A 26143-nucleotide genomic window follows, 5' to 3' on the forward strand; every position below is an offset into this window, starting at 1 on the left:
AGGAATCCGCTGCCTAATACCATCAATCTAATAATTTATGCGGTATATGATAGTATGATTGAAGTGTCCCATCGCAGACAGGTTTTAGTTGATTACTATTAAGCATCATGAATACTGTGGAACTGACAGCCAGGTGTTTTGGCTTGTGATAAACTGCCCCAGCAACCTCTACAAATAAGACCTAGTGCTATGATAATTAACACACACCCCTCTGACCAGCCTGGAGAGCATTGGCTGGCAGTTTATATATTGGAGAGAGTTGGGTGTTTTTTTGACAGTTTTGGAAATGCTCCAAATCATTCAATATTTCCTAAATCGATTTATGACTTTTTAAACATGTCATGTGATGAGATACATTTATCAGACAAACAAGTTCAGGATGTCACATCGGTCACATGTGGTGAACACTGTATCTACTTCTTAAATCACATGTGTAGAGGCATCACCTATGATATGTTGATATCTAAATATTCTTCTAATCTGTTTAAAAATGACACAATGGTAACACGTTTTGTGAAAAAGTTGCAACCGTGTGTGTGTGTGTTCATAATGTGTTTAGTTGTGTTCAACATGTTCAGACAATTGTGTAAGATTGTGCAAGTCAATAAAATGTTGGTCAAATAAATTATCAGAGTTCATGTATCATTACAATCATTTTTATTTAGTCAAGCAAGGGGTTTTAGTCAAACAATAACATAGTCTGTGGTGGTAGCGATGGTTGATAATGACTCTTTTACGGGCGACTATGGCAAGAACCCATTCAATTTTAAGAATTATAATCTAGAATATCTGGCAATATATGTTGACGGTGTCCAGTTCCCCACCAAACCATTACAACCGGACTTCCCTAATGGTTGCGTAACTCGTGAATTCTATCAACTGGTGTTATCAACAGGGAGACATTTAAAGAACAGTGCTATGGCCATTGGTCGAAACGATTTCCTGAGAGGGTACACTCTTTATGCATTTAATCTGACACCTGACGAGGATAATAGTCAGCATCTATCATTGATCAAGAGTGGTAACATACGCCTGGAGACACGTTTCAGGAACCCGCTGCCTAATACCATCAATCTAATAATTTATGCGGTATATGATAGTATGATTGAAGTGTCCCATCGCAGACAGGTTTTAGTTGATTACTATTAAGCATCATGAATACTGTGGAACTGACAGCCAGGTGTTTTGGCTTGTGATAAACTGCCCCAGCAACCTCTACAAATAAGACCTAGTGCTATGATAATTAACACACACCCCTCTGACCAGCCTGGAGAGCACTGGCTGGCAGTTTATATATTGGAGAGAGTTGGGTGTTTTTTTGACAGTTTTGGAAATGCTCCAAATCATTCAATATTTCCTAAATCGATTTATGACTTTTTAAACATGTCATGTGATGAGATACATTTATCAGACAAACAAGTTCAGGATGTCACATCGGTCACATGTGGTGAACACTGTATCTACTTCTTAAATCACATGTGTAGAGGCATCACCTATGATATGTTGATATCTAAATATTCTTCTAATCTGTTTAAAAATGACACAATGGTAACACGTTTTGTGAAAAAGTTGCAACCGTGTGTGTGTGTTCATAATGTGTTTAGTTGTGTTCAACATGTTCAGACAATTGTGTAAGATTGTGCAAGTCAATAAAATGTTGGTCAAATAAATTATCAGAGTTCATGTATCATTACAATCATTTTTATTTAGTCAAGCAAGGGGTTTTAGTCAAACAATAACATAGTCTGTGGTGGTAGCGATGGTTGATAATGACTCTTTTACGGGCGACTATGGCAAGAACCCATTCAATTTTAAGAATTATAATCTAGAATATCTGGCAATATATGTTGACGGTGTCCAGTTCCCCACCAAACCATTACAACCGGACTTCCCTAATGGTTGCGTAACTCGTGAATTCTATCAACTGGTGTTATCAACAGGGAGACATTTAAAGAACAGTGCTATGGCCATTGATCGAAACGATTTCCTGAGAGGGTACACTCTTTATGCATTTAATCTGACACCTGACGAGGATAATAGTCAGCATCTATCATTGATCAAGAGTGGTAACATACGCCTGGAGACACGTTTCAGGAATCCGCTGCCTAATACCATCAATCTAATAATTTATGCGGTATATGATAGTATGATTGAAGTGTCCCATCGCAGACAGGTTTTAGTTGATTACTATTAAGCATCATGAATACTGTGGAACTGACAGCCAGGTGTTTTGGCTTGTGATAAACTGCCCCAGCAACCTCTACAAATAAGACCTAGTGCTATGATAATTAACACACACCCCTCTGACCAGCCTGGAGAGCATTGGCTGGCAGTTTATATATTGGAGAGAGTTGGGTGTTTTTTTGACAGTTTTGGAAATGCTCCAAATCATTCAATATTTCCTAAATCGATTTATGACTTTTTAAACATGTCATGTGATGAGATACATTTATCAGACAAACAAGTTCAGGATGTCACATCGGTCACATGTGGTGAACACTGTATCTACTTCTTAAATCACATGTGTAGAGGCATCACCTATGATATGTTGATATCTAAATATTCTTCTAATCTGTTTAAAAATGACACAATGGTAACACGTTTTGTGAAAAAGTTGCAACCGTGTGTGTGTGTGTTCATAATGTGTTTAGTTGTGTTCAACATGTTCAGACAATTGTGTAAGATTGTGCAAGTCAATAAAATGTTGGTCAAATAAATTATCAGAGTTCATGTATCATTACAATCATTTTTATTTAGTCAAGCAAGGGGTTTTAGTCAAACAATAACATAGTCTGTGGTGGTAGCGATGGTTGATAATGACTCTTTTACGGGCGACTATGGCAAGAACCCATTCAATTTTAAGAATTATAATCTAGAATATCTGGCAATATATGTTGACGGTGTCCAGTTCCCCACCAAACCATTACAACCGGACTTCCCTAATGGTTGCGTAACTCGTGAATTCTATCAACTGGTGTTATCAACAGGGAGACATTTAAAGAACAGTGCTATGGCCATTGGTCGAAACGATTTCCTGAGAGGGTACACTCTTTATGCATTTAATCTGACACCTGACGAGGATAATAGTCAGCATCTATCATTGATCAAGAGTGGTAACATACGCCTGGAGACACGTTTCAGGAACCCGCTGCCTAATACCATCAATCTAATAATTTATGCGGTATATGATAGTATGATTGAAGTGTCCCATCGCAGACAGGTTTTAGTTGATTACTATTAAGCATCATGAATACTGTGGAACTGACAGCCAGGTGTTTTGGCTTGTGATAAACTGCCCCAGCAACCTCTACAAATAAGACCTAGTGCTATGATAATTAACACACACCCCTCTGACCAGCCTGGAGAGCACTGGCTGGCAGTTTATATATTGGAGAGAGTTGGGTGTTTTTTTGACAGTTTTGGAAATGCTCCAAATCATTCAATATTTCCTAAATCGATTTATGACTTTTTAAACATGTCATGTGATGAGATACATTTATCAGACAAACAAGTTCAGGATGTCACATCGGTCACATGTGGTGAACACTGTATCTACTTCTTAAATCACATGTGTAGAGGCATCACCTATGATATGTTGATATCTAAATATTCTTCTAATCTGTTTAAAAATGACACAATGGTAACACGTTTTGTGAAAAAGTTGCAACCGTGTGTGTGTGTTCATAATGTGTTTAGTTGTGTTCAACATGTTCAGACAATTGTGTAAGATTGTGCAAGTCAATAAAATGTTGGTCAAATAAATTATCAGAGTTCATGTATCATTACAATCATTTTTATTTAGTCAAGCAAGGGGTTTTAGTCAAACAATAACATAGTCTGTGGTGGTAGCGATGGTTGATAATGACTCTTTTACGGGCGACTATGGCAAGAACCCATTCAATTTTAAGAATTATAATCTAGAATATCTGGCAATATATGTTGACGGTGTCCAGTTCCCCACCAAACCATTACAACCGGACTTCCCTAATGGTTGCGTAACTCGTGAATTCTATCAACTGGTGTTATCAACAGGGAGACATTTAAAGAACAGTGCTATGGCCATTGATCGAAACGATTTCCTGAGAGGGTACACTCTTTATGCATTTAATCTGACACCTGACGAGGATAATAGTCAGCATCTATCATTGATCAAGAGTGGTAACATACGCCTGGAGACACGTTTCAGGAACCCGCTGCCTAATACCATCAATCTAATAATTTATGCGGTATATGATAGTATGATTGAAGTGTCCCATCGCAGACAGGTTTTAGTTGATTACTATTAAGCATCATGAATACTGTGGAACTGACAGCCAGGTGTTTTGGCTTGTGATAAACTGCCCCAGCAACCTCTACAAATAAGACCTAGTGCTATGATAATTAACACACACCCCTCTGACCAGCCTGGAGAGCATTGGCTGGCAGTTTATATATTGGAGAGAGTTGGGTGTTTTTTTTGACAGTTTTGGAAATGCTCCAAATCATTCAATATTTCCTAAATCGATTTATGACTTTTTAAACATGTCATGTGATGAGATACATTTATCAGACAAACAAGTTCAGGATGTCACATCGGTCACATGTGGTGAACACTGTATCTACTTCTTAAATCACATGTGTAGAGGCATCACCTATGATATGTTGATATCTAAATATTCTTCTAATCTGTTTAAAAATGACACAATGGTAACACGTTTTGTGAAAAAGTTGCAACCGTGTGTGTGTGTTCATAATGTGTTTAGTTGTGTTCAACATGTTCAGACAATTGTGTAAGATTGTGCAAGTCAATAAAATGTTGGTCAAATAAATTATCAGAGTTCATGTATCATTACAATCATTTTTATTTAGTCAAGCAAGGGGTTTTAGTCAAACAATAACATAGTCTGTGGTGGTAGCGATGGTTGATAATGACTCTTTTACGGGCGACTATGGCAAGAACCCATTCAATTTTAAGAATTATAATCTAGAATATCTGGCAATATATGTTGACGGTGTCCAGTTCCCCACCAAACCATTACAACCGGACTTCCCTAATGGTTGCGTAACTCGTGAATTCTATCAACTGGTGTTATCAACAGGGAGACATTTAAAGAACAGTGCTATGGCCATTGATCGAAACGATTTCCTGAGAGGGTACACTCTTTATGCATTTAATCTGACACCTGACGAGGATAATAGTCAGCATCTATCATTGATCAAGAGTGGTAACATACGCCTGGAGACACGTTTCAGGAACCCGCTGCCTAATACCATCAATCTAATAATTTATGCGGTATATGATAGTATGATTGAAGTGTCCCATCGCAGACAGGTTTTAGTTGATTACTATTAAGCATCATGAATACTGTGGAACTGACAGCCAGGTGTTTTGGCTTGTGATAAACTGCCCCAGCAACCTCTACAAATAAGACCTAGTGCTATGATAATTAACACACACCCCTCTGACCAGCCTGGAGAGCATTGGCTGGCAGTTTATATATTGGAGAGAGTTGGGTGTTTTTTTGACAGTTTTGGAAATGCTCCAAATCATTCAATATTTCCTAAATCGATTTATGACTTTTTAAACATGTCATGTGATGAGTTACATTTATCAGACAAACAAGTTCAGGATGTCACATCGGTCACATGTGGTGAACACTGTATCTACTTCTTAAATCACATGTGTAGAGGCATCACCTATGATATGTTGATATCTAAATATTCTTCTAATCTGTTTAAAAATGACACAATGGTAACACGTTTTGTGGAAAAAGTTGCAACCGTGTGTGTGTGTTCATAATGTGTTTAGTTGTGTTCAACATGTTCAGACAATTGTGTAAGATTGTGCAAGTCAATAAAATGTTGGTCAAATAAATTATCAGAGTTCATGTATCATTACAATCATTTTTATTTAGTCAAGCAAGGGGTTTTAGTCAAACAATAACATAGTCTGTGGTGGTAGCGATGGTTGATAATGACTCTTTTACGGGCGACTATGGCAAGAACCCATTCAATTTTAAGAATTATAATCTAGAATATCTGGCAATATATGTTGACGGTGTCCAGTTCCCCACCAAACCATTACAACCGGACTTCCCTAATGGTTGCGTAACTCGTGAATTCTATCAACTGGTGTTATCAACAGGGAGACATTTAAAGAACAGTGCTATGGCCATTGATCGAAACGATTTCCTGAGAGGGTACACTCTTTATGCATTTAATCTGACACCTGACGAGGATAATAGTCAGCATCTATCATTGATCAAGAGTGGTAACATACGCCTGGAGACACGTTTCAGGAACCCGCTGCCTAATACCATCAATCTAATAATTTATGCGGTATATGATAGTATGATTGAAGTGTCCCATCGCAGACAGGTTTTAGTTGATTACTATTAAGCATCATGAATACTGTGGAACTGACAGCCAGGTGTTTTGGCTTGTGATAAACTGCCCCAGCAACCTCTACAAATAAGACCTAGTGTTATGATAATTAACACACACCCCTCTGACCAGCCTGGAGAGCATTGGCTGGCAGTTTATATATTGGAGAGAGTTGGGTGTTTTTTTGACAGTTTTGGAAATGCTCCAAATCATTCAATATTTCCTAAATCGATTTATGACTTTTTAAACATGTCATGTGATGAGATACATTTATCAGACAAACAAGTTCAGGATGTCACATCGGTCACATGTGGTGAACACTGTATCTACTTCTTAAATCACATGTGTAGAGGCATCACCTATGATATGTTGATATCTAAATATTCTTCTAATCTGTTTAAAAATGACACAATGGTAACACGTTTTGTGAAAAAGTTGCAACCGTGTGTGTGTGTGTTCATAATGTGTTTAGTTGTGTTCAACATGTTCAGACAATTGTGTAAGATTGTGCAAGTCAATAAAATGTTGGTCAAATAAATTATCAGAGTTCATGTATCATTACAATCATTTTTATTTAGTCAAGCAAGGGGTTTTAGTCAAACAATAACATAGTCTGTGGTGGTAGCGATGGTTGATAATGACTCTTTTACGGGCGACTATGGCAAGAACCCATTCAATTTTAAGAATTATAATCTAGAATATCTGGCAATATATGTTGACGGTGTCCAGTTCCCCACCAAACCATTACAACCGGACTTCCCTAATGGTTGCGTAACTCGTGAATTCTATCAACTGGTGTTATCAACAGGGAGACATTTAAAGAACAGTGCTATGGCCATTGATCGAAACGATTTCCTGAGAGGGTACACTCTTTATGCATTTAATCTGACACCTGACGAGGATAATAGTCAGCATCTATCATTGATCAAGAGTGGTAACATACGCCTGGAGACACGTTTCAGGAACCCGCTGCCTAATACCATCAATCTAATAATTTATGCGGTATATGATAGTATGATTGAAGTGTCCCATCGCAGACAGGTTTTAGTTGATTACTATTAAGCATCATGAATACTGTGGAACTGACAGCCATGTGTTTTGGCTTGTGATAAACTGCCCCAGCAACCTCTACAAATAAGACCTAGTGCTATGATAATTAACACACACCCCTCTGACCAGCCTGGAGAGCATTGGCTGGCAGTTTATATATTGGAGAGAGTTGGGTGTTTTTTTGACAGTTTTGGAAATGCTCCAAATCATTCAATATTTCCTAAATCGATTTATGACTTTTTAAACATGTCATGTGATGAGATACATTTATCAGACAAACAAGTTCAGGATGTCACATCGGTCACATGTGGTGAACACTGTATCTACTTCTTAAATCACATGTGTAGAGGCATCACCTATGATATGTTGATATCTAAATATTCTTCTAATCTGTTTAAAAATGACACAATGGTAACACGTTTTGTGAAAAAGTTGCAACCGTGTGTGTGTGTGTTCATAATGTGTTTAGTTGTGTTCAACATGTTCAGACAATTGTGTAAGATTGTGCAAGTCAATAAAATGTTGGTCAAATAAATTATCAGAGTTCATGTATCATTACAATCATTTTTATTTAGTCAAGCAAGGGGTTTTAGTCAAACAATAACATAGTCTGTGGTGGTAGCGATGGTTGATAATGACTCTTTTACGGGCGACTATGGCAAGAACCCATTCAATTTTAAGAATTATAATCTAGAATATCTGGCAATATATGTTGACGGTGTCCAGTTCCCCACCAAACCATTACAACCGGACTTCCCTAATGGTTGCGTAACTCGTGAATTCTATCAACTGGTGTTATCAACAGGGAGACATTTAAAGAACAGTGCTATGGCCATTGATCGAAACGATTTCCTGAGAGGGTACACTCTTTATGCATTTAATCTGACACCTGACGAGGATAATAGTCAGCATCTATCATTGATCAAGAGTGGTAACATACGCCTGGAGACACGTTTCAGGAACCCGCTGCCTAATACCATCAATCTAATAATTTATGCGGTATATGATAGTATGATTGAAGTGTCCCATCGCAGACAGGTTTTAGTTGATTACTATTAAGCATCATGAATACTGTGGAACTGACAGCCATGTGTTTTGGCTTGTGATAAACTGCCCCAGCAACCTCTACAAATAAGACCTAGTGCTATGATAATTAACACACACCCCTCTGACCAGCCTGGAGAGCATTGGCTGGCAGTTTATATATTGGAGAGAGTTGGGTGTTTTTTTGACAGTTTTGGAAATGCTCCAAATCATTCAATATTTCCTAAATCGATTTATGACTTTTTAAACATGTCATGTGATGAGATACATTTATCAGACAAACAAGTTCAGGATGTCACATCGGTCACATGTGGTGAACACTGTATCTACTTCTTAAATCACATGTGTAGAGGCATCACCTATGATATGTTGATATCTAAATATTCTTCTAATCTGTTTAAAAATGACACAATGGTAACACGTTTTGTGAAAAAGTTGCAACCGTGTGTGTGTGTGTTCATAATGTGTTTAGTTGTGTTCAACATGTTCAGACAATTGTGTAAGATTGTGCAAGTCAATAAAATGTTGGTCAAATAAATTATCAGAGTTCATGTATCATTACAATCATTTTTATTTAGTCAAGCAAGGGGTTTTAGTCAAACAATAACATAGTCTGTGGTGGTAGCGATGGTTGATAATGACTCTTTTACGGGCGACTATGGCAAGAACCCATTCAATTTTAAGAATTATAATCTAGAATATCTGGCAATATATGTTGACGGTGTCCAGTTCCCCACCAAACCATTACAACCGGACTTCCCTAATGGTTGCGTAACTCGTGAATTCTATCAACTGGTGTTATCAACAGGGAGACATTTAAAGAACAGTGCTATGGCCATTGATCGAAACGATTTCCTGAGAGGGTACACTCTTTATGCATTTAATCTGACACCTGACGAGGATAATAGTCAGCATCTATCATTGATCAAGAGTGGTAACATACGCCTGGAGACACGTTTCAGGAACCCGCTGCCTAATACCATCAATCTAATAATTTATGCGGTATATGATAGTATGATTGAAGTGTCCCATCGCAGACAGGTTTTAGTTGATTACTATTAAGCATCATGAATACTGTGGAACTGACAGCCAGGTGTTTTGGCTTGTGATAAACTGCCCCAGCAACCTCTACAAATAAGACCTAGTGTTATGATAATTAACACACACCCCTCTGACCAGCCTGGAGAGCATTGGCTGGCAGTTTATATATTGGAGAGAGTTGGGTGTTTTTTTGACAGTTTTGGAAATGCTCCAAATCATTCAATATTTCCTAAATCGATTTATGACTTTTTAAACATGTCATGTGATGAGATACATTTATCAGACAAACAAGTTCAGGATGTCACATCGGTCACATGTGGTGAACACTGTATCTACTTCTTAAATCACATGTGTAGAGGCATCACCTATGATATGTTGATATCTAAATATTCTTCTAATCTGTTTAAAAATGACACAATGGTAACACGTTTTGTGAAAAAGTTGCAACCGTGTGTGTGTGTGTTCATAATGTGTTTAGTTGTGTTCAACATGTTCAGACAATTGTGTAAGATTGTGCAAGTCAATAAAATGTTGGTCAAATAAATTATCAGAGTTCATGTATCATTACAATCATTTTTATTTAGTCAAGCAAGGGGTTTTAGTCAAACAATAACATAGTCTGTGGTGGTAGCGATGGTTGATAATGACTCTTTTACGGGCGACTATGGCAAGAACCCATTCAATTTTAAGAATTATAATCTAGAATATCTGGCAATATATGTTGACGGTGTCCAGTTCCCCACCAAACCATTACAACCGGACTTCCCTAATGGTTGCGTAACTCGTGAATTCTATCAACTGGTGTTATCAACAGGGAGACATTTAAAGAACAGTGCTATGGCCATTGATCGAAACGATTTCCTGAGAGGGTACACTCTTTATGCATTTAATCTGACACCTGACGAGGATAATAGTCAGCATCTATCATTGATCAAGAGTGGTAACATACGCCTGGAGACACGTTTCAGGAACCCGCTGCCTAATACCATCAATCTAATAATTTATGCGGTATATGATAGTATGATTGAAGTGTCCCATCGCAGACAGGTTTTAGTTGATTACTATTAAGCATCATGAATACTGTGGAACTGACAGCCAGGTGTTTTGGCTTGTGATAAACTGCCCCAGCAACCTCTACAAATAAGACCTAGTGCTATGATAATTAACACACACCCCTCTGACCAGCCTGGAGAGCACTGGCTGGCAGTTTATATATTGGAGAGAGTTGGGTGTTTTTTTGACAGTTTTGGAAATGCTCCAAATCATTCAATATTTCCTAAATCGATTTATGACTTTTTAAACATGTCATGTGATGAGATACATTTATCAGACAAACAAGTTCAGGATGTCACATCGGTCACATGTGGTGAACACTGTATCTACTTCTTAAATCACATGTGTAGAGGCATCACCTATGATATGTTGATATCTAAATATTCTTCTAATCTGTTTAAAAATGACACAATGGTAACACGTTTTGTGAAAAAGTTGCAACCGTGTGTGTGTGTTCATAATGTGTTTAGTTGTGTTCAACATGTTCAGACAATTGTGTAAGATTGTGCAAGTCAATAAAATGTTGGTCAAATAAATTATCAGAGTTCATGTATCATTACAATCATTTTTATTTAGTCAAGCGAGGGGTTTTAGTCAAACAATAACATAGTCTGTGGTGGTAGCGATGGTTGATAATGACTCTTTTACGGGCGACTATGGCAAGAACCCATTCAATTTTAAGAATTATAATCTAGAATATCTGGCAATATATGTTGACGGTGTCCAGTTCCCCACCAAACCATTACAACCGGACTTCCCTAATGGTTGCGTAACTCGTGAATTCTATCAACTGGTGTTATCAACAGGGAGACATTTAAAGAACAGTGCTATGGCCATTGATCGAAACGATTTCCTGAGAGGGTACACTCTTTATGCATTTAATCTGACACCTGACGAGGATAATAGTCAGCATCTATCATTGATCAAGAGTGGTAACATACGCCTGGAGACACGTTTCAGGAATCCGCTGCCTAATACCATCAATCTAATAATTTATGCGGTATATGATAGTATGATTGAAGTGTCCCATCGCAGACAGGTTTTAGTTGATTACTATTAAGCATCATGAATACTGTGGAACTGACAGCCAGGTGTTTTGGCTTGTGATAAACTGCCCCAGCAACCTCTACAAATAAGACCTAGTGCTATGATAATTAACACACACCCCTCTGACCAGCCTGGAGAGCACTGGCTGGCAGTTTATATATTGGAGAGAGTTGGGTGTTTTTTTGACAGTTTTGGAAATGCTCCAAATCATTCAATATTTCCTAAATCGATTTATGACTTTTTAAACATGTCATGTGATGAGATACATTTATCAGACAAACAAGTTCAGGATGTCACATCGGTCACATGTGGTGAACACTGTATCTACTTCTTAAATCACATGTGTAGAGGCATCACCTATGATATGTTGATATCTAAATATTCTTCTAATCTGTTTAAAAATGACACAATGGTAACACGTTTTGTGAAAAAGTTGCAACCGTGTGTGTGTGTTCATAATGTGTTTAGTTGTGTTCAACATGTTCAGACAATTGTGTAAGATTGTGCAAGTCAATAAAATGTTGGTCAAATAAATTATCAGAGTTCATGTATCATTACAATCATTTTTATTTAGTCAAGCAAGGGGTTTTAGTCAAACAATAACATAGTCTGTGGTGGTAGCGATGGTTGATAATGACTCTTTTACGGGCGACTATGGCAAGAACCCATTCAATTTTAAGAATTATAATCTAGAATATCTGGCAATATATGTTGACGGTGTCCAGTTCCCCACCAAACCATTACAACCGGACTTCCCTAATGGTTGCGTAACTCGTGAATTCTATCAACTGGTGTTATCAACAGGGAGACATTTAAAGAACAGTGCTATGGCCATTGATCGAAACGATTTCCTGAGAGGGTACACTCTTTATGCATTTAATCTGACACCTGACGAGGATAATAGTCAGCATCTATCATTGATCAAGAGTGGTAACATACGCCTGGAGACACGTTTCAGGAACCCGCTGCCTAATACCATCAATCTAATAATTTATGCGGTATATGATAGTATGATTGAAGTGTCCCATCGCAGACAGGTTTTAGTTGATTACTATTAAGCATCATGAATACTGTGGAACTGACAGCCAGGTGTTTTGGCTTGTGATAAACTGCCCCAGCAACCTCTACAAATAAGACCTAGTGCTATGATAATTAACACACACCCCTCTGACCAGCCTGGAGAGCATTGGCTGGCAGTTTATATATTGGAGAGAGTTGGGTGTTTTTTTGACAGTTTTGGAAATGCTCCAAATCATTCAATATTTCCTAAATCGATTTATGACTTTTTAAACATGTCATGTGATGAGATACATTTATCAGACAAACAAGTTCAGGATGTCACATCGGTCACATGTGGTGAACACTGTATCTACTTCTTAAATCACATGTGTAGAGGCATCACCTATGATATGTTGATATCTAAATATTCTTCTAATCTGTTTAAAAATGACACAATGGTAACACGTTTTGTGAAAAAGTTGCAACCGTGTGTGTGTGTGTTCATAATGTGTTTAGTTGTGTTCAACATGTTCAGACAATTGTGTAAGATTGTGCAAGTCAATAAAATGTTGGTCAAATAAATTATCAGAGTTCATGTATCATTACAATCATTTTTATTTAGTCAAGCAAGGGGTTTTAGTCAAACAATAACATAGTCTGTGGTGGTAGCGATGGTTGATAATGACTCTTTTACGGGCGACTATGGCAAGAACCCATTCAATTTTAAGAATTATAATCTAGAATATCTGGCAATATATGTTGACGGTGTCCAGTTCCCCACCAAACCATTACAACCGGACTTCCCTAATGGTTGCGTAACTCGTGAATTCTATCAACTGGTGTTATCAACAGGGAGACATTTAAAGAACAGTGCTATGGCCATTGATCGAAACGATTTCCTGAGAGGGTACACTCTTTATGCATTTAATCTGACACCTGACGAGGATAATAGTCAGCATCTATCATTGATCAAGAGTGGTAACATACGCCTGGAGACACGTTTCAGGAACCCGCTGCCTAATACCATCAATCTAATAATTTATGCGGTATATGATAGTATGATTGAAGTGTCCCATCGCAGACAGGTTTTAGTTGATTACTATTAAGCATCATGAATACTGTGGAACTGACAGCCAGGTGTTTTGGCTTGTGATAAACTGCCCCAGCAACCTCTACAAATAAGACCTAGTGCTATGATAATTAACACACACCCCTCTGACCAGCCTGGAGAGCATTGGCTGGCAGTTTATATATTGGAGAGAGTTGGGTGTTTTTTTGACAGTTTTGGAAATGCTCCAAATCATTCAATATTTCCTAAATCGATTTATGACTTTTTAAACATGTCATGTGATGAGATACATTTATCAGACAAACAAGTTCAGGATGTCACATCGGTCACATGTGGTGAACACTGTATCTACTTCTTAAATCACATGTGTAGAGGCATCACCTATGATATGTTGATATCTAAATATTCTTCTAATCTGTTTAAAAATGACACAATGGTAACACGTTTTGTGAAAAAGTTGCAACCGTGTGTGTGTGTGTTCATAATGTGTTTAGTTGTGTTCAACATGTTCAGACAATTGTGTAAGATTGTGCAAGTCAATAAAATGTTGGTCAAATAAATTATCAGAGTTCATGTATCATTACAATCATTTTTATTTAGTCAAGCAAGGGGTTTTAGTCAAACAATAACATAGTCTGTGGTGGTAGCGATGGTTGATAATGACTCTTTTACGGGCGACTATGGCAAGAACCCATTCAATTTTAAGAATTATAATCTAGAATATCTGGCAATATATGTTGACGGTGTCCAGTTCCCCACCGAACCATTACAACCGGACTTCCCTAATGGTTGCGTAACTCGTGAATTCTATCAACTGGTGTTATCAACAGGGAGACATTTAAAGAACAGTGCTATGGCCATTGATCGAAACGATTTCCTGAGAGGGTACACTCTTTATGCATTTAATCTGACACCTGACGAGGATAATAGTCAGCATCTATCATTGATCAAGAGTGGTAACATACGCCTGGAGACACGTTTCAGGAACCCGCTGCCTAATACCATCAATCTAATAATTTATGCGGTATATGATAGTATGATTGAAGTGTCCCATCGCAGACAGGTTTTAGTTGATTACTATTAAGCATCATGAATACTGTGGAACTGACAGCCAGGTGTTTTGGCTTGTGATAAACTGCCCCAGCAACCTCTACAAATAAGACCTAGTGCTATGATAATTAACACACACCCCTCTGACCAGCCTGGAGAGCATTGGCTGGCAGTTTATATATTGGAGAGAGTTGGGTGTTTTTTTGACAGTTTTGGAAATGCTCCAAATCATTCAATATTTCCTAAATCGATTTATGACTTTTTAAACATGTCATGTGATGAGATACATTTATCAGACAAACAAGTTCAGGATGTCACATCGGTCACATGTGGTGAACACTGTATCTACTTCTTAAATCACATGTGTAGAGGCATCACCTATGATATGTTGATATCTAAATATTCTTCTAATCTGTTTAAAAATGACACAATGGTAACACGTTTTGTGAAAAAGTTGCAACCGTGTGTGTGTGTGTTCATAATGTGTTTAGTTGTGTTCAACATGTTCAGACAATTGTGTAAGATTGTGCAAGTCAATAAAATGTTGGTCAAATAAATTATCAGAGTTCATGTATCATTACAATCATTTTTATTTAGTCAAGCAAGGGGTTTTAGTCAAACAATAACATAGTCTGTGGTGGTAGCGATGGTTGATAATGACTCTTTTACGGGCGACTATGGCAAGAACCCATTCAATTTTAAGAATTATAATCTAGAATATCTGGCAATATATGTTGACGGTGTCCAGTTCCCCACCGAACCATTACAACCGGACTTCCCTAATGGTTGCGTAACTCGTGAATTCTATCAACTGGTGTTATCAACAGGGAGACATTTAAAGAACAGTGCTATGGCCATTGATCGAAACGATTTCCTGAGAGGGTACACTCTTTATGCATTTAATCTGACACCTGACGAGGATAATAGTCAGCATCTATCATTGATCAAGAGTGGTAACATACGCCTGGAGACACGTTTCAGGAACCCGCTGCCTAATACCATCAATCTAATAATTTATGCGGTATATGATAGTATGATTGAAGTGTCCCATCGCAGACAGGTTTTAGTTGATTACTATTAAGCATCATGAATACTGTGGAACTGACAGCCAGGTGTTTTGGCTTGTGATAAACTGCCCCAGCAACCTCTACAAATAAGACCTAGTGCTATGATAATTAACACACACCCCTCTGACCAGCCTGGAGAGCATTGGCTGGCAGTTTATATATTGGAGAGAGTTGGGTGTTTTTTTGACAGTTTTGGAAATGCTCCAAATCATTCAATATTTCCTAAATCGATTTATGACTTTTTAAACATGTCATGTGATGAGATACATTTATCAGACAAACAAGTTCAGGATGTCACATCGGTCACATGTGGTGAACACTGTATCTACTTCTTAAATCACATGTGTAGAGGCATCACCTATGATATGTTGATATCTAAATATTCTTCTAATCTGTTTAAAAATGACACAATGGTAACACGTTTTGTGAAAAAGTTGCAACCGTGTGTGTGTGTGTTCATAATGTGTTTAGTTGTGTTCAACATGTTCAGACAATTGTGTAAGATTGTGCAAGTCAATAAAATGTTGGTCAAATAAATTATCAGAGTTCATGTATCATTACAATCATTTTTATTTAGTCAAGCAAGGGGTTTTAGTCAAACAATAACATAGTCTGTGGTGGTAGCGATGGTTGATAATGACTCTTTTACGGGCGACTATGGCAAGAACCCATTCAATTTTAAGAATTATAATCTAGAATATCTGGCAATATATGTTGACGGTGTCCAGTTCCCCACCGAACCATTACAACCGGACTTCCCTAATGGTTGCGTAACTCGTGAATTCTATCAACTGGTGTTATCAACAGGGAGACATTTAAAGAACAGTGCTATGGCCATTGATCGAAACGATTTCCTGAGAGGGTACACTCTTTATGCATTTAATCTGACACCTGACGAGGATAATAGTCAGCATCTATCATTGATCAAGAGTGGTAACATACGCCTGGAGACACGTTTCAGGAACCCGCTGCCTAATACCATCAATCTAATAATTTATGCGGTATATGATAGTATGATTGAAGTGTCCCATCGCAGACAGGTTTTAGTTGATTACTATTAAGCATCATGAATACTGTGGAACTGACAGCCAGGTGTTTTGGCTTGTGATAAACTGCCCCAGCAACCTCTACAAATAAGACCTAGTGCTATGATAATTAACACACACCCCTCTGACCAGCCTGGAGAGCATTGGCTGGCAGTTTATATATTGGAGAGAGTTGGGTGTTTTTTTGACAGTTTTGGAAATGCTCCAAATCATTCAATATTTCCTAAATCGATTTATGACTTTTTAAACATGTCATGTGATGAGATACATTTATCAGACAAACAAGTTCAGGATGTCACATCGGTCACATGTGGTGAACACTGTATCTACTTCTTAAATCACATGTGTAGAGGCATCACCTATGATATGTTGATATCTAAATATTCTTCTAATCTGTTTAAAAATGACACAATGGTAACACGTTTTGTGAAAAAGTTGCAACCGTGTGTGTGTGTGTTCATAATGTGTTTAGTTGTGTTCAACATGTTCAGACAATTGTGTAAGATTGTGCAAGTCAATAAAATGTTGGTCAAATAAATTATCAGAGTTCATGTATCATTACAATCATTTTTATTTAGTCAAGCAAGGGGTTTTAGTCAAACAATAACATAGTCTGTGGTGGTAGCGATGGTTGATAATGACTCTTTTACGGGCGACTATGGCAAGAACCCATTCAATTTTAAGAATTATAATCTAGAATATCTGGCAATATATGTTGACGGTGTCCAGTTCCCCACCGAACCATTACAACCGGACTTCCCTAATGGTTGCGTAACTCGTGAATTCTATCAACTGGTGTTATCAACAGGGAGACATTTAAAGAACAGTGCTATGGCCATTGATCGAAACGATTTCCTGAGAGGGTACACTCTTTATGCATTTAATCTGACACCTGACGAGGATAATAGTCAGCATCTATCATTGATCAAGAGTGGTAACATACGCCTGGAGACACGTTTCAGGAACCCGCTGCCTAATACCATCAATCTAATAATTTATGCGGTATATGATAGTATGATTGAAGTGTCCCATCGCAGACAGGTTTTAGTTGATTACTATTAAGCATCATGAATACTGTGGAACTGACAGCCAGGTGTTTTGGCTTGTGATAAACTGCCCCAGCAACCTCTACAAATAAGACCTAGTGCTATGATAATTAACACACACCCCTCTGACCAGCCTGGAGAGCATTGGCTGGCAGTTTATATATTGGAGAGAGTTGGGTGTTTTTTTGACAGTTTTGGAAATGCTCCAAATCATTCAATATTTCCTAAATCGATTTATGACTTTTTAAACATGTCATGTGATGAGATACATTTATCAGACAAACAAGTTCAGGATGTCACATCGGTCACATGTGGTGAACACTGTATCTACTTCTTAAATCACATGTGTAGAGGCATCACCTATGATATGTTGATATCTAAATATTCTTCTAATCTGTTTAAAAATGACACAATGGTAACACGTTTTGTGAAAAAGTTGCAACCGTGTGTGTGTGTGTTCATAATGTGTTTAGTTGTGTTCAACATGTTCAGACAATTGTGTAAGATTGTGCAAGTCAATAAAATGTTGGTCAAATAAATTATCAGAGTTCATGTATCATTACAATCATTTTTATTTAGTCAAGCAAGGGGTTTTAGTCAAACAATAACATAGTCTGTGGTGGTAGCGATGGTTGATAATGACTCCTTTACGGGCGACTATGGCAAGAACCCATTCAATTTTAAGAATTATAATCTAGAATATCTGGCAATATATGTTGACGGTGTCCAGTTCCCCACCGAACCATTACAACCGGACTTCCCTAATGGTTGCGTAACTCGTGAATTCTATCAACTGGTGTTATCAACAGGGAGACATTTAAAGAACAGTGCTATGGCCATTGATCGAAACGATTTCCTGAGAGGGTACACTCTTTATGCATTTAATCTGACACCTGACGAGGATAATAGTCAGCATCTATCATTGATCAAGTGTGGTAACATACGCCTGGAGACACGTTTCAGGAACCCGCTGCCTAATACCATCAATCTAATAATTTATGCGGTATATGATAGTATGATTGAAGTGTCCCATCGCAGACAGGTTTTAGTTGATTACTATTAAGCATCATGAATACTGTGGAACTGACAGCCAGGTGTTTTGGCTTGTGATAAACTGCCCCAGCAACCTCTACAAATAAGACCTAGTGCTATGATAATTAACACACACCCCTCTGACCAGCCTGGAGAGCATTGGCTGGCAGTTTATATATTGGAGAGAGTTGGGTGTTTTTTTGACAGTTTTGGAAATGCTCCAAATCATTCAATATTTCCTAAATCGATTTATGACTTTTTAAACATGTCATGTGATGAGATACATTTATCAGACAAACAAGTTCAGGATGTCACATCGGTCACATGTGGTGAACACTGTATCTACTTCTTAAATCACATGTGTAGAGGCATCACCTATGATATGTTGATATCTAAATATTCTTCTAATCTGTTTAAAAATGACACAATGGTAACACGTTTTGTGAAAAAGTTGCAACCGTGTGTGTGTGTTCATAATGTGTTTAGTTGTGTTCAACATGTTCAGACAATTGTGTAAGATTGTGCAAGTCAATAAAATGTTGGTCAAATAAATTATCAGAGTTCATGTATCATTACAATCATTTTTATTTAGTCAAGCAAGGGGTTTTAGTCAAACAATAACATAGTCTGTGGTGGTAGCGATGGTTGATAATGACTCTTTTACGGGCGACTATGGCAAGAACCCATTCAATTTTAAGAATTATAATCTAGAATATCTGGCAATATATGTTGACGGTGTCCAGTTCCCCACCAAACCATTACAACCGGACTTCCCTAATGGTTGCGTAACTCGTGAATTCTATCAACTGGTGTTATCAACAGGGAGACATTTAAAGAACAGTGCTATGGCCATTGATCGAAACGATTTCCTGAGAGGGTACACTCTTTATGCATTTAATCTGACACCTGACGAGGATAATAGTCAGCATCTATCATTGATCAAGAGTGGTAACATACGCCTGGAGACACGTTTCAGGAATCCGCTGCCTAATACCATCAATCTAATAATTTATGCGGTATATGATAGTATGATTGAAGTGTCCCATCGCAGACAGGTTTTAGTTGATTACTATTAAGCATCATGAATACTGTGGAACTGACAGCCAGGTGTTTTGGCTTGTGATAAACTGCCCCAGCAACCTCTACAAATAAGACCTAGTGCTATGATAATTAACACACACCCCTCTGACCAGCCTGGAGAGCACTGGCTGGCAGTTTATATATTGGAGAGAGTTGGGTGTTTTTTTGACAGTTTTGGAAATGCTCCAAATCATTCAATATTTCCTAAATCGATTTATGACTTTTTAAACATGTCATGTGATGAGATACATTTATCAGACAAACAAGTTCAGGATGTCACATCGGTCACATGTGGTGAACACTGTATCTACTTCTTAAATCACATGTGTAGAGGCATCACCTATGATATGTTGATATCTAAATATTCTTCTAATCTGTTTAAAAATGACACAATGGTAACACGTTTTGTGAAAAAGTTGCAACCGTGTGTGTGTGTTCATAATGTGTTTAGTTGTGTTCAACATGTTCAGACAATTGTGTAAGATTGTGCAAGTCAATAAAATGTTGGTCAAATAAATTATCAGAGTTCATGTATCATTACAATCATTTTTAGTTAGTCAAGCAAGGGGTTTTAGTCAAACAATAACATAGTCTGTGGTGGTAGCGATGGTTGATAATGACTCTTTTACGGGCGACTATGGCAAGAACCCATTCAATTTTAAGAATTATAATCTAGAATATCTGGCAATATATGTTGACGGTGTCCAGTTCCCCACCAAACCATTACAACCGGACTTCCCTAATGGTTGCGTAACTCGTGAATTCTATCAACTGGTGTTATCAACAGGGAGACATTTAAAGAACAGTGCTATGGCCATTGATCGAAACGATTTCCTGAGAGGGTACACTCTTTATGCATTTAATCTGACACCTGACGAGGATAATAGTCAGCATCTATCATTGATCAAGAGTGGTAACATACGCCTGGAGACACGTTTCAGGAACCCGCTGCCTAATACCATCAATCTAATAATTTATGCGGTATATGATAGTATGATTGAAGTGTCCCATCGCAGACAGGTTTTAGTTGATTACTATTAAGCATCATGAATACTGTGGAACTGACAGCCAGGTGTTTTGGCTTGTGATAAACTGCCCCAGCAACCTCTACAAATAAGACCTAGTGCTATGATAATTAACACACACCCCTCTGACCAGCCTGGAGAGCATTGGCTGGCAGTTTATATATTGGAGAGAGTTGGGTGTTTTTTTGACAGTTTTGGAAATGCTCCAAATCATTCAATATTTCCTAAATCGATTTATGACTTTTTAAACATGTCATGTGATGAGATACATTTATCAGACAAACAAGTTCAGGATGTCACATCGGTCACATGTGGTGAACACTGTATCTACTTCTTAAATCACATGTGTAGAGGCATCACCTATGATATGTTGATATCTAAATATTCTTCTAATCTGTTTAAAAATGACACAATGGTAACACGTTTTGTGAAAAAGTTGCAACCGTGTGTGTGTGTGTTCATAATGTGTTTAGTTGTGTTCAACATGTTCAGACAATTGTGTAAGATTGTGCAAGTCAATAAAATGTTGGTCAAATAAATTATCAGAGTTCATGTATCATTACAATCATTTTTATTTAGTCAAGCAAGGGGTTTTAGTCAAACAATAACATAGTCTGTGGTGGTAGCGATGGTTGATAATGACTCTTTTACGGGCGACTATGGCAAGAACCCATTCAATTTTAAGAATTATAATCTAGAATATCTGGCAATATATGTTGACGGTGTCCAGTTCCCCACCAAACCATTACAACCGGACTTCCCTAATGGTTGCGTAACTCGTGAATTCTATCAACTGGTGTTATCAACAGGGAGACATTTAAAGAACAGTGCTATGGCCATTGATCGAAACGATTTCCTGAGAGAGGGTACACTCTTTATGCATTTAATCTGACACCTGACGAGGATAATAGTCAGCATCTATCATTGATCAAGAGTGGTAACATACGCCTGGAGACACGTTTCAGGAACCCGCTGCCTAATACCATCAATCTAATAATTTATGCGGTATATGATAGTATGATTGAAGTGTCCCATCGCAGACAGGTTTTAGTTGATTACTATTAAGCATCATGAATACTGTGGAACTGACAGCCAGGTGTTTTGGCTTGTGATAAACTGCCCCAGCAACCTCTACAAATAAGACCTAGTGCTATGATAATTAACACACACCCCTCTGACCAGCCTGGAGAGCATTGGCTGGCAGTTTATATATTGGAGAGAGTTGGGTGTTTTTTTGACAGTTTTGGAAATGCTCCAAATCATTCAATATTTCCTAAATCGATTTATGACTTTTTAAACATGTCATGTGATGAGATACATTTATCAGACAAACAAGTTCAGGATGTCACATCGGTCACATGTGGTGAACACTGTATCTACTTCTTAAATCACATGTGTAGAGGCATCACCTATGATATGTTGATATCTAAATATTCTTCTAATCTGTTTAAAAATGACACAATGGTAACACGTTTTGTGAAAAAGTTGCAACCGTGTGTGTGTGTGTGTGTTCATAATGTGTTTAGTTGTGTTCAACATGTTCAGACAATTGTGTAAGATTGTGCAAGTCAATAAAATGTTGGTCAAATAAATTATCAGAGTTCATGTATCATTACAATCATTTTTATTTAGTCAAGCAAGGGGTTTTAGTCAAACAATAACATAGTCTGTGGTGGTAGCGATGGTTGATAATGACTCTTTTACGGGCGACTATGGCAAGAACCCATTCAATTTTAAGAATTATAATCTAGAATATCTGGCAATATATGTTGACGGTGTCCAGTTCCCCACCGAACCATTACAACCGGACTTCCCTAATGGTTGCGTAACTCGTGAATTCTATCAACTGGTGTTATCAACAGGGAGACATTTAAAGAACAGTGCTATGGCCATTGATCGAAACGATTTCCTGAGAGGGTACACTCTTTATGCATTTAATCTGACACCTGACGAGGATAATAGTCAGCATCTATCATTGATCAAGAGTGGTAACATACGCCTGGAGACACGTTTCAGGAACCCGCTGCCTAATACCATCAATCTAATAATTTATGCGGTATATGATAGTATGATTGAAGTGTCCCATCGCAGACAGGTTTTAGTTGATTACTATTAAGCATCATGAATACTGTGGAACTGACAGCCAGGTGTTTTGGCTTGTGATAAACTGCCCCAGCAACCTCTACAAATAAGACCTAGTGCTATGATAATTAACACACACCCCTCTGACCAGCCTGGAGAGCATTGGCTGGCAGTTTATATATTGGAGAGAGTTGGGTGTTTTTTTGACAGTTTTGGAAATGCTCCAAATCATTCAATATTTCCTAAATCGATTTATGACTTTTTAAACATGTCATGTGATGAGATACATTTATCAGACAAACAAGTTCAGGATGTCACATCGGTCACATGTGGTGAACACTGTATCTACTTCTTAAATCACATGTGTAGAGGCATCACCTATGATATGTTGATATCTAAATATTCTTCTAATCTGTTTAAAAATGACACAATGGTAACACGTTTTGTGAAAAAGTTGCAACCGTGTGTGTGTGTGTTCATAATGTGTTTAGTTGTGTTCAACATGTTCAGACAATTGTGTAAGATTGTGCAAGTCAATAAAATGTTGGTCAAATAAATTATCAGAGTTCATGTATCATTACAATCATTTTTATTTAGTCAAGCAAGGGGTTTTAGTCAAACAATAACATAGTCTGTGGTGGTAGCGATGGTTGATAATGACTCTTTTACGGGCGACTATGGCAAGAACCCATTCAATTTTAAGAATTATAATCTAGAATATCTGGCAATATATGTTGACGGTGTCCAGTTCCCCACCAAACCATTACAACCGGACTTCCCTAATGGTTGCGTAACTCGTGAATTCTATCAACTGGTGTTATCAACAGGGAGACATTTAAAGAACAGTGCTATGGCCATTGATCGAAACGATTTCCTGAGAGGGTACACTCTTTATGCATTTAATCTGACACCTGACGAGGATAATAGTCAGCATCTATCATTGATCAAGAGTGGTAACATACGCCTGGAGACACGTTTCAGGAACCCGCTGCCTAATACCATCAATCTAATAATTTATGCGGTATATGATAGTATGATTGAAGTGTCCCATCGCAGACAGGTTTTAGTTGATTACTATTAAGCATCATGAATACTGTGGAACTGACAGCCAGGTGTTTTGGCTTGTGATAAACTGCCCCAGCAACCTCTACAAATAAGACCTAGTGCTATGATAATTAACACACACCCCTCTGACCAGCCTGGAGAGCACTGGCTGGCAGTTTATATATTGGAGAGAGTTGGGTGTTTTTTTGACAGTTTTGGAAATGCTCCAAATCATTCAATATTTCCTAAATCGATTTATGACTTTTTAAACATGTCATGTGATGAGATACATTTATCAGACAAACAAGTTCAGGATGTCACATCGGTCACATGTGGTGAACACTGTATCTACTTCTTAAATCACATGTGTAGAGGCATCACCTATGATATGTTGATATCTAAATATTCTTCTAATCTGTTTAAAAATGACACAATGGTAACACGTTTTGTGAAAAAGTTGCAACCGTGTGTGTGTGTTCATAATGTGTTTAGTTGTGTTCAACATGTTCAGACAATTGTGTAAGATTGTGCAAGTCAATAAAATGTTGGTCAAATAAATTATCAGAGTTCATGTATCATTACAATCATTTTTATTTAGTCAAGCAAGGGGTTTTAGTCAAACAATAACATAGTCTGTGGTGGTAGCGATGGTTGATAATGACTCTTTTACGGGCGACTATGGCAAGAACCCATTCAATTTTAAGAATTATAATCTAGAATATCTGGCAATATATGTTGACGGTGTCCAGTTCCCCACCAAACCATTACAACCGGACTTCCCTAATGGTTGCGTAACTCGTGAATTCTATCAACTGGTGTTATCAACAGGGAGACATTTAAAGAACAGTGCTATGGCCATTGATCGAAACGATTTCCTGAGAGGGTACACTCTTTATGCATTTAATCTGACACCTGACGAGGATAATAGTCAGCATCTATCATTGATCAAGAGTGGTAACATACGCCTGGAGACACGTTTCAGGAATCCGCTGCCTAATACCATCAATCTAATAATTTATGCGGTATATGATAGTATGATTGAAGTGTCCCATCGCAGACAGGTTTTAGTTGATTACTATTAAGCATCATGAATACTGTGGAACTGACAGCCAGGTGTTTTGGCTTGTGATAAACTGCCCCAGCAACCTCTACAAATAAGACCTAGTGCTATGATAATTAACACACACCCCTCTGACCAGCCTGGAGAGCATTGGCTGGCAGTTTATATATTGGAGAGAGTTGGGTGTTTTTTTGACAGTTTTGGAAATGCTCCAAATCATTCAATATTTCCTAAATCGATTTATGACTTTTTAAACATGTCATGTGATGAGATACATTTATCAGACAAACAAGTTCAGGATGTCACATCGGTCACATGTGGTGAACACTGTATCTACTTCTTAAATCACATGTGTAGAGGCATCACCTATGATATGTTGATATCTAAATATTCTTCTAATCTGTTTAAAAATGACACAATGGTAACACGTTTTGTGAAAAAGTTGCAACCGTGTGTGTGTGTGTTCATAATGTGTTTAGTTGTGTTCAACATGTTCAGACAATTGTGTAAGATTGTGCAAGTCAATAAAATGTTGGTCAAATAAATTATCAGAGTTCATGTATCATTACAATCATTTTTATTTAGTCAAGCAAGGGGTTTTAGTCAAACAATAACATAGTCTGTGGTGGTAGCGATGGTTGATAATGACTCTTTTACGGGCGACTATGGCAAGAACCCATTCAATTTTAAGAATTATAATCTAGAATATCTGGCAATATATGTTGACGGTGTCCAGTTCCCCACCAAACCATTACAACCGGACTTCCCTAATGGTTGCGTAACTCGTGAATTCTATCAACTGGTGTTATCAACAGGGAGACATTTAAAGAACAGTGCTATGGCCATTGATCGAAACGATTTCCTGAGAGGGTACACTCTTTATGCATTTAATCTGACACCTGACGAGGATAATAGTCAGCATCTATCATTGATCAAGTGTGGTAA

The sequence above is a fragment of the Nansenia antarctica genome, assembly GCF_963989245.1.
Source record: "Nansenia antarctica genome assembly, chromosome: 2".
NCBI classification, from domain to species: Eukaryota; Metazoa; Chordata; class Actinopteri; order Argentiniformes; family Microstomatidae; genus Nansenia; species Nansenia antarctica.